The sequence below is a fragment of the Pelophylax lessonae genome, assembly GCF_965119305.1.
Source record: "Pelophylax lessonae genome assembly, chromosome: 7".
Lineage (NCBI taxonomy): Eukaryota > Metazoa > Chordata > Amphibia > Anura > Ranidae > Pelophylax > Pelophylax lessonae.
Genome location: NC_138774.1, coordinates 220,386,795 through 220,396,388, shown reverse-complemented (window position 1 = coordinate 220,396,388; position 9,594 = coordinate 220,386,795).

Genomic DNA, 9,594 nt, shown 5'->3' with positions numbered 1-9,594 from the left:
ACTTTCTCCTCCCTCCAGCCTGCAGGTGGCAATAGAGAGCGCTGCTCTGCAGTGAGAGAAGGCTCCCGTTCTCTATTACCTTGTCACATGACTGGAGGGAGGAAGAAAGAAGATGCTTCCTGTGCTGTGTGTAAATACAAGGGGGAAGAGGGGTGAGAACTCAGTCTCAGACCTTCCCTCCCTCCCTCCTCCTCAGAGCCCCCTCTCTTCTTCACCCCCTCATCTCCTTCCTAGACCCCCCCCCTTCCTCAGAGCTCCCCCTCCTCCTAGACATCCTCCTCTCCTCCTCAGACTCACCTACTCCGTTTTCCCTAGACCCCCCAAACACCCCCTCCCCCTCCTTACCTTTCCTTGTTCCTTTGCCCCCCCCAGACACCCCTCCCTTCCTCAGCCCCCTTCTTTCTTAGGCCCCCCTTCCTTAGACATTTCCTCAGACCCCACCTACCCTTTTTTCTCTAGAACCCCCCCCCTAAACACCCCCTCCCCTTCTTCCTTCGGCACCCTCCAGACACCCCCTCTCTTCCTCAGGCCCCCCCTCTCCTCCTTATATCCCTTCTTCCTTAGGCCCCTCTCCTCACCCCCTTTTCCTTAGACACCCCTTCTCTTCCTCAGATCCCCTCTCCTCCTCAGACCCCCCCCCTTACCCACCTACTCCGTTTTCCCTACACCCCCCCAACCACCCGCTCCTTACCCTCCATTCTTCCTTTGACCCCCCCACCCCCAGAGGCCCCCCTCTCTACCTCAGCCCCCTTCTTTCTTAGACCCCCCTCTCCTCTTTCCCCCTTCCTTAAACACCCATTCCCTTCCTTAGACATTTCCTCCTCAGACCCCCCCCCCTCACCCACCTACCCTGTTTTCCTTACACCCCCCAGACACCCCCTCTCTTCCTCAGAACCCCCCTTTCACCCTCCCTCTCTTGCTCAGACCCCCCCTCTTCCTTAGACACCCCTTTCCTCACCCTCTCTCTTGCTTAGACCCCCCCAGACACCCCTCTCTTCCTCAGAACCCCCCTTTCACCCTCCCTCTCTTGCTCAGACCCCCCCCTCTTCCTTAGACACCCCTTTCCTCACCCCCCTCTCTTGCTTAGACCCCCCCCCCCCTCCCTCTTCCTCAGGGCACACTAAAACACAGAGAAGTACACACTACTCCTAGATTGTACTTCGTGCTAAGAGCCAAATTCTACGCTCTTCACTGTCTTTCTTTCTCCAAAATAAATCTTCTTCAACTCATGTACACCGATTACCTTCTAATAAATAAAAAATGAAGCTAAGTGATAGAACATAACATGAAACCAAGGTAATAAAGCCTCATTGCATCCTTTTTCGGAAATCGCTCATTCCAGTGCTAAAGCTCGGTGCACACGTGAGTGTCGGCTTCTTCACATGTGTTTACATGTGTTTTCCATGCATGTTCAGGTGTAAGGGTTTTTGTTTCCTTCAGTTGGAAGGAGGTTACTAGGAGGAGGAGACTGGCTGTTAGGCACAAAAACACGTGTTACCTGCGTTTTTCAGGCGCTCCCATTGATTTCTATTGGGCTGGAAACATGTGATCCTGCCCCAAACAAGGGAACCCAGATCCCTAAAAAATACCTGACATGACTATTGCTGTCACCTGGGGCATTTACATTCCTTGTGACAGAAATAAAAGTGATTTAAAAAAAAACTTTAAGGGACAGTGTAAAAAATCAATGAAATAAAAATAAAAACATTTAAAAAAAAAAATATATATATATATATATATATATATATATATATATATATATATATGATGAGAAAGTACTTATTATGATTACAACCAAGTGCTAAGGTTGTGATTCCCATCCCAACCACTGGAGGGAGTGACGTGTAGAAGAATAAATTGTATAGGGATGATATCAATAAGGTGATTAATTAATAGGTGATCTTATAAAAGTGAAAATAATGTGATTATATTGAATTGAAATGCTCTATATCCAACTTTCAAACGAGTACATCACAACGTGCCTTATATAAATATGACAATAATTAAAACACTAATGGTGACAAAAAATAAAAATGTGCTGGTTCAAAGTTGGTGATGGGGAGCGTTCCCTGTGCTGTAAAAATATCCAAAGCCTAAAGTGACAGTGCTTCCTTCTTCCTTAGTGCATCAAGGCTCATGCAGGTGCTGTTCCCCTTATGGTTATGCACTCACCACAAATCCTTACCCCTGCAGGGGTATGTAGCCTTAATTGCAGTAAGGATGTTTCCCTGGTCTTCGCAGCTCTCCTATCGGCTTCCTACGGTACCATCGCTCACATATGGAGAAAGTAGTGAAATACCTCCATAGTGTAGTATGTAAAAGTATTTATTTAACTTAAAACAAATATCCACTCACAGTTTAGCAGCAGTATTACGGTATAGCAGCAGATATCCGGGTCCGTGCGTTCCACGGCCCTCAACCACCTCTAGCGGAAGTGACGCAACGACGGGGCGGGAAGCACAGGAACTTTGAGCTATTTGGAGGGAGCTGCAACCAACACAGGATAGCACTGTATTTATGGACTGTGGACTGCTACAGCACTAGCACAAACTATGAACCAGCACATTTTTATTTTTTGTCACCATTAGTGTTTTAATTATTGTCATATTTATATAAGGCACGTTGTGATGTACTCCTTTGAAAGTTGAATATAGAGCACTTCAATTCAATATAATCACATTATTGGCACTTTTATAAGATCACCTATTAATTAACCACTTTACCTCCGCTCACTTTGCTGCTACTGCAGCAAAGTGGCTCTTTCCCGTCCAGCGACGTAGACCTACGTCACTGGACTCCGCCGGAGGCTCGCTCCCGCTGTTTTCAGTCACAGCGGGAGTCGGGCCAGGGGAGGAGCGGCGGCAATCGCCACTGCTCTTACCCGATCGTCGGGGATCGAGTATGGAGATCCGCTGCTGTGTGTAAACACAGCGGGCGGATCTCTGAAGTGACAGGCAGGGTCAGATTGCAGGGTTCAGCATAGTTGAACCCTCGATCTGTCCTTGTGTCACACAGTCACCTCCCCCCCTCACACGTCAGTAAGCACCAGGCATACATTAACCCCTCCCTCTCCAATAAAATTAACCCCTTCCCTGCCAGTGTCATTTTTACAGTAACAGTGCATATGTATAGCACTGATTACTGTAGTAATGTCACTGGTACCCCCAAAAGTGTCAAAAATGTCAGTCAAGGGTCCGATCTGTCTGCCGCAATGTCGCAGTCCCGCAAAAAAAATCGCAGATCACCGCCATTACGCGTAAAAAAAAAAAAAAACACCAAAAATGACAGAAATCTTTCCCTTTGTTAGTAAACGCAATAACTTTTGTGCAATCCAATCAAAATACGCTTATTGTGATTTTTTTTACCAAACATTGGTAGCAGAAAACAAATTGGCCAAAAATTAAAAAAAATTTACATTTTAGATTTTTACATTTTTTTGGGGGGGGGAATTTCATATAAAAAAATGTGAAAAATATTGTTATTTTTTCAAAATAAACGCTCTTTTTTTGTTTATAGCGCAAAAAGTAAATATCGCACAGGTGATCAAATACCACCAAAAGAAAGCTCTGTTTGTGGGAAAAAAAGGACATAAATTTAGTTTGGGTACAGCGTCGCACGACCGCGCAATTGTCAGTTAAAGTCGCACAGCGCCGAATCGCAAAAAGTGGCCTGGCCGTAAGACAGCAAAATCCTCCGGTGGTAAAGTGGTTAATCACCTTATTTATATCATCCCTATATAATTTATTCTTCTACACGTCACTCCCTCCAGTGGTTGGGAAGGGAATCACAGCCCTAGCACTTGGTTGTAATCATAATAAGCACAAGAGCACTTTCTCATCATATATGATTCATTATTTATATTGCTCATTGTATCTCATCTTGCTTTAGCACTTTATACAATATTTCATATACTCTTAGAGGAGCGCCTACCTCACATCTCCTTCTATACATTATCCAGATTTCCTTATTGGGAAATTCAGAGGTGGCAGCAAACTCTCTATTTCCTCTTTTTAAACATAGGTATAATATAATTTCTTCTGCACATCTTCAACATTTTTATATATTATTTCCAGGACGCGGGATAATTTTAGACATCTCTTCCTAAAAAATAATAATAAAGCAGCCATCCCTCCGTGCTCACGCGCCACAGTAAACGCATACATAAGTCGCACCCGCAAATGTAAACAGTGTTCAAACCACACATGTGAGGTATCACCGAGATGGTTAGAGCGAGAGCAATAATTCTAGCACTAGACCTTCTCTGTAACTCTAAACAAGTAACCTGTAAAACATTTTAAATTGTTGCCTTTGGAGATTTTTAAGTACCGTAGTTTGTCACCATTCCACGAGTTTGCACAATTTCAAAGCATGACATGTTAGGTATCCATTTACTCAGCGTAACATCTTTCAGATTAAACAAAAAAATTGGGCTAACTTTACGGTTTAGTATCTTTTAAAATATATTGTATTTCTAGCAAAAATACTGATTTTAACTTGTAAGCATCAAGTGTCAGAAAATGGCCTGGTCTTGAAATGGTTAAATACATGTACTGCATTTTGAATACATAACTGCTTTTGCAGCCTTGGCAGTGGTGCTGTTTTGTCCCTCTGCATGATGGGTTTATCACACACAGCTTACCCTACAGACTCTCTTCTTCTCCCTGCCAGAGCTACTGGGCTAGAGAAGAGGAGAAAGAGGACTCTGCGGCTGCTGGATGGCGGTCCCACCTACCACTCACTCAGACAGCAGAAGGGCAAGGATTGGCTGCACAATATTCTGGGGAGAGAAAGCCCACCCAGGGAGCTGCTGGGAACTGCAGGGATTTGTGGGGGGTGGATGCAGTCCCCATTTGGAGACTTTACACTGACAGACTTGGTGGTACTACAAGTCCCAGGAGGAAGTTGTGCCAGATAGAGGAGCAAAAAGAAGAAGCCTGGGCTTGGGGGGTCTCACATGAAGGGCAAGAACTCATACTTATATCAGGGTGGCACTGTGCTGTTGCTCAGAGGCCACTACCATCAGAGGGACCAAGCAAGCACCACTGCCTTTGTAACAGTTCGTCACTGCAGAGTCCAGAGTTGCCGCCATTGCCACAGACGCAGCCCTTGAATGTCCAGGGTTCCGTACGCCAGAGAAAGGGAGCAGGCTTTACAGCAGACTGCATACTAGTGAGAGGCCTTTGGCCAGAGTCTTGCTCTGCTTCTCCTAAAGGGACAGTGCCACCCTAATTTGGGATATAATTTGGGGATTTCCACCCCTTCACTGTTGGTTTACAATTCTTTTGAGAGCTCCAATGCAGGACTCTGGGCCCCAGCACTAGCCAATGACAAGTACTTCCTTTGATCAGTGGGAGGGCTTGTAGGCAGATTTTAATTACCAAGAAATATGGGGGTTTCCCACTCTATGGACCAAGCTAAGTGGTGAATAAATAAATAATAAGGCTGCTGCCCTAACTAAAAACTACCACCGGGTGGTGGTATCCCAATTGAAAAAGTGCTATGTGCAGGTGAGAAATGGCGCTGCCTGTGATCAAAATAAATCAGAATTAAATAAATAACAAACTGAGTGTCACTGCTACCTATAAATGGTTTTGGGGACTAGCCCACTCAACCCAATAATGTGGTGGGAAGGTGTATAATGGTAACTGGTGCCAACATAAATACCAACAATAAATATAATTATGACATACGTGCTAATGTGCACATAAATAATTGCTTATGTCACAATAAATATTGCTTACGTGAGGGGTTTGGGGGGGTGATCAAGGGGTTAAAAGTGTACCTATGTGTGGTAGTGTCAGTGTAGTGTTGTGGAATTTACATTTTAGATGCTTCTTCTTCTTCTCCTGGAACCAAAAGGGCTCCAGGAGGGAAAATTACATCACTTCCCCTGCCTGTGTTTACATTACACAGGCAGGGGACATGATGCCATTGGCCAGAACCGATCACCAGATCCAGACCAAAAATCATTGGTCTGCATCTGGTGACTGATCAGCTCTGAGCTGAATGAGACCAGGATCGGGATCGCACCCTGGAGCCGTGAACGTGAGCGACGTAGGTCTACGTTGCCGGACCCAGGAGAGCCGCACTGCCGCAGTAGGATTACTGTGAGCAGTCGGCTAGTTGGTAAAAAAAAAAAATAGTTTATCAAGCAAAATACTTCAGATCCACTTGTCTGTCTTTCTCTGCCACACTTAAAGGGGAGTTCCACCCTCGGAAAGTTTTTTTCACTAAAAATACCCCCGGGACAGTCACATTCCACAATGGATAGCCTCTGAGCTGTCCCAGGTTGCACTTACCTTTTAGAAGAAATACTTACCTTGAAAATGTCTTGTCCAGCGCTGCCATCTCAGGTGTGGGCAGCGGAAGCCAGCGCGTCCTCTTCGGCGTCCTCTTCATCCCAGAATGCGTCTGCTGCGGCCCCGCTCGTCATGTCCGGTGCAGGCGCGTCATTCCTGCACAGCTTCTAGGCATGCCCAGAAGCCGTTTAGCGGGGAATGACGCGCCTTCACCAGACATGACGAGCGGGGCCGGTGCAGGCGCATTGATTCCTGGGAGCGATGACGTTCAGCTCCCCGGAATCAATGCAAGCAGGAAGTGACGGCACGGGCCGCAGAGAGAAGAAGAGGAAGTAAGGTAAGTATATTTTCTTCTAAAGCAAGGTAAGTAAAGAAAAAAAAATCGTGATTATCCATTTATTTTTCAGGTTAAACAGAGCAAGCAGATGGGGCAAAGTGACTTTTAAGGGTGGAACTCCGCTTTAACTACAATTTTAAAACCAAATGACACCCATTTCTGTTGTATTAGGACTTATTGTTATGTATCTAAGCTAAACTAATCATATCATGTATTATACAGAGAAAATGGAATTGGAAAAACAAAATATTTACCACCACCTGCGATTCAGATAAATTGTACATAGTATGTTAAATCTTTTTTAACCAATTACCAACCGCCCATCCCAGTTTTACTGTAGTAGCAATGTCACTGGTCCCCCAAAAAGTGTCAAAAATATCAGTCATGGGTCCGATCTGTCCGCCGCAATGTCGCAGTCCTGCAAAAAATCGCAGATTGCCGCCATTACTAGTAAAAAAAAATAACATAAATATTTCCCGTAGTTAGTAAACGCGATAACTTTTGCACAAACCATCAAAATACGCTTATTGCGATTTTTTTTTTACCAAAAATATGTAGCAGAAAACAAATTGGCCTAAAATGTTAAAAAATTTTGATTTTATCATTTTTTTTTTTTGAGAATGTCATATAGCAGAATGTGAAAAATATTGTTTTTTTTTTTCAAAATTGTCGCTCTTTTTGTTTATAACGCAAAAAATAAAAATCGCACAGGTGATCAAATACCACCAAAAGAAAGTTCTATTTCTGGGAAAAAATTTGGGTACGGCGTCGCACGTCCACTCAATTGTCCGTTAAAGTAACACAGTGCCGAATCGCAAAAAAGGGCCTTGTCAGGAAGGGGACGAATCCTTTCTGGTCTTAAAGTGGTTAACTGAGGTATAGAGAAGTTCATAAAATTTCACATTCACACCTTGTAACACTAACAAGTCATATGACACCGGGGAGGGAAAATGGCTAAATTGGCCCAATTTATTGACAGCAGTTTAGACATTAATGGCCGTGTGTTGAGTTATTTTGAGGGGGACAGCAAATTTACACTGTTATACAAGCTGTGCACTCACTACTTTACATTGTAGCAAAGTGTCATTTCTTCAGTGTTGTCACATGAAAAGATATTATAAAATATTTACAAAAATGTGAGGGGTGTACTTACTTTTGTGAGCTACTGTATGTATATAGATCTAATGTTTGGCACTTCTAAGTCATTTTCTAGCAAAAAATACAAATTTTAACCACTTGCCGACCGCCGCAAGTACATATACTGCGAGGGTCAGCCCCGGCCAGGCAAAGTGACGTACCGGTACGTCACTAGCCTGTCACCGTCTTGTGAGCCAATAGCGGGCGAGCGCGCGCCCGCCCCGGCTCGTTCCCTAAGAAGTCAGTCGCGATCGTTCGCCGGGAAGGGAGAAAGGCAGGCGGCTAATGTAAACAAACCGCCTGTCATTCTCCCCTGTGTAAAAATGGAGATCAGACGGTTCTTCTATGTAGGACCATTGACCTCTGTTTTTACACTAGTAGCCATGTCCCATCACAGTTAGAATCACGCCCCTAGGACACACTTAACCCCTCCCTCTCCAATACAGTTAACCCCTTCCCTGCCAGTGTCATTTTTACAGTAACAGTGCATATGTATTACTGCAGTAATATCACTGGTAACCCCAAAAGTGTCAAAAATGTCAGTCAAGGGTCCGATCTGTCCGCCGCAATGTCGCAGTACCGCAAAAAAAATCGCAGATCGCTACCATTACTCGTTAAGAAAAAAAAAAACACCAAAAATGACAAAAATCTTTCCCTTTGTTAGTAAATGCGATAACTTTTGCGCAAACCAATCAAAATACGCTTTTTGCAATTTTTTTTACCAAACATATGTACCATAAAACATATTGGCCGAAAATGTTAAAAGATTTTGATTTTTACATTTTTTTTTTTGGGGAATTTCATATAAAAAAAATTGAAAAATGTTATTTTTGCAAAATTTACGCTTTTTTTTTTTTTCTAGCTCATGATCAAAAAATCGCACAGGTGATCAAATACCACCAAAAGAAAGCTCTGTTTGTGGGAAAAAATGGACGTCAAATTCGTTTAGGTACAGCGTCGTACGACCACGCAATTGTCCGTTAAAGTCACGCAGTGCTGAATTGCAAAATACCCCCTGGTCTTTCAGCAGCCAAATCCTCCGGGGCTTAAGTGGTTAATGACGGCTGTTCCCACCTGTGCTCTGCCCAAAGTTGTGATTTTGTGTGTGCCTGTCCGGATGACCTGGAAACAGAGTTTTGCTCTGTTTGCTACTCTAGCAATTTATTCAGTCTCCTGAGGTGCTGCACTGATATTTTGGAGCCAGTGGAACATAACCCCTGATGTACCTGTCTAGGACCATTATGGAATTTCTACTGGGTTCTCATGCTTCACTGCCTGCACCATTCGCTGATGTCTTTTCAGCCCAGGTAAGGCGCTTCTGATGTTGTCTCTGGTTCAGGAATGGCTTGACACAAGGAACAGTTGTAGCCCAGGTCCTGGATACGTCTGTGCGTGGTGGCTCTTGAAGCACTGGCTCAAGCCGTAGTCCACTCCTTGTGAATCTCCCCCACATTCTTGAATGGTCTTTTGCTTCACTATCCTCTCAAAGCTGCGATTTATGTTTTTGTATAAATTTTATTTTCACATTATACTTATTACACACTTTAAGTCTCAAATTCAAAATTTCAGAAAAAAAAAAATATAACCAACAAAAAAAATTAATTCTTACAAGTATAACGAATGCCACCCCCCCCCCCCCCCACAACCTACCCGCTTCTTCCTACTCCCTCTGTCTTATTCTTAAATTCTGCTCCCTTCTATATTCTCCATACTCCTTCTATTCCCCTTTTTACACACCTCCCAAACCTCTTTACCTTTAAACTCTTTCCAGATTTTCAAGAATTTTTCTAATTTATTTTTTCCCGTGTAATACAGCTCTTC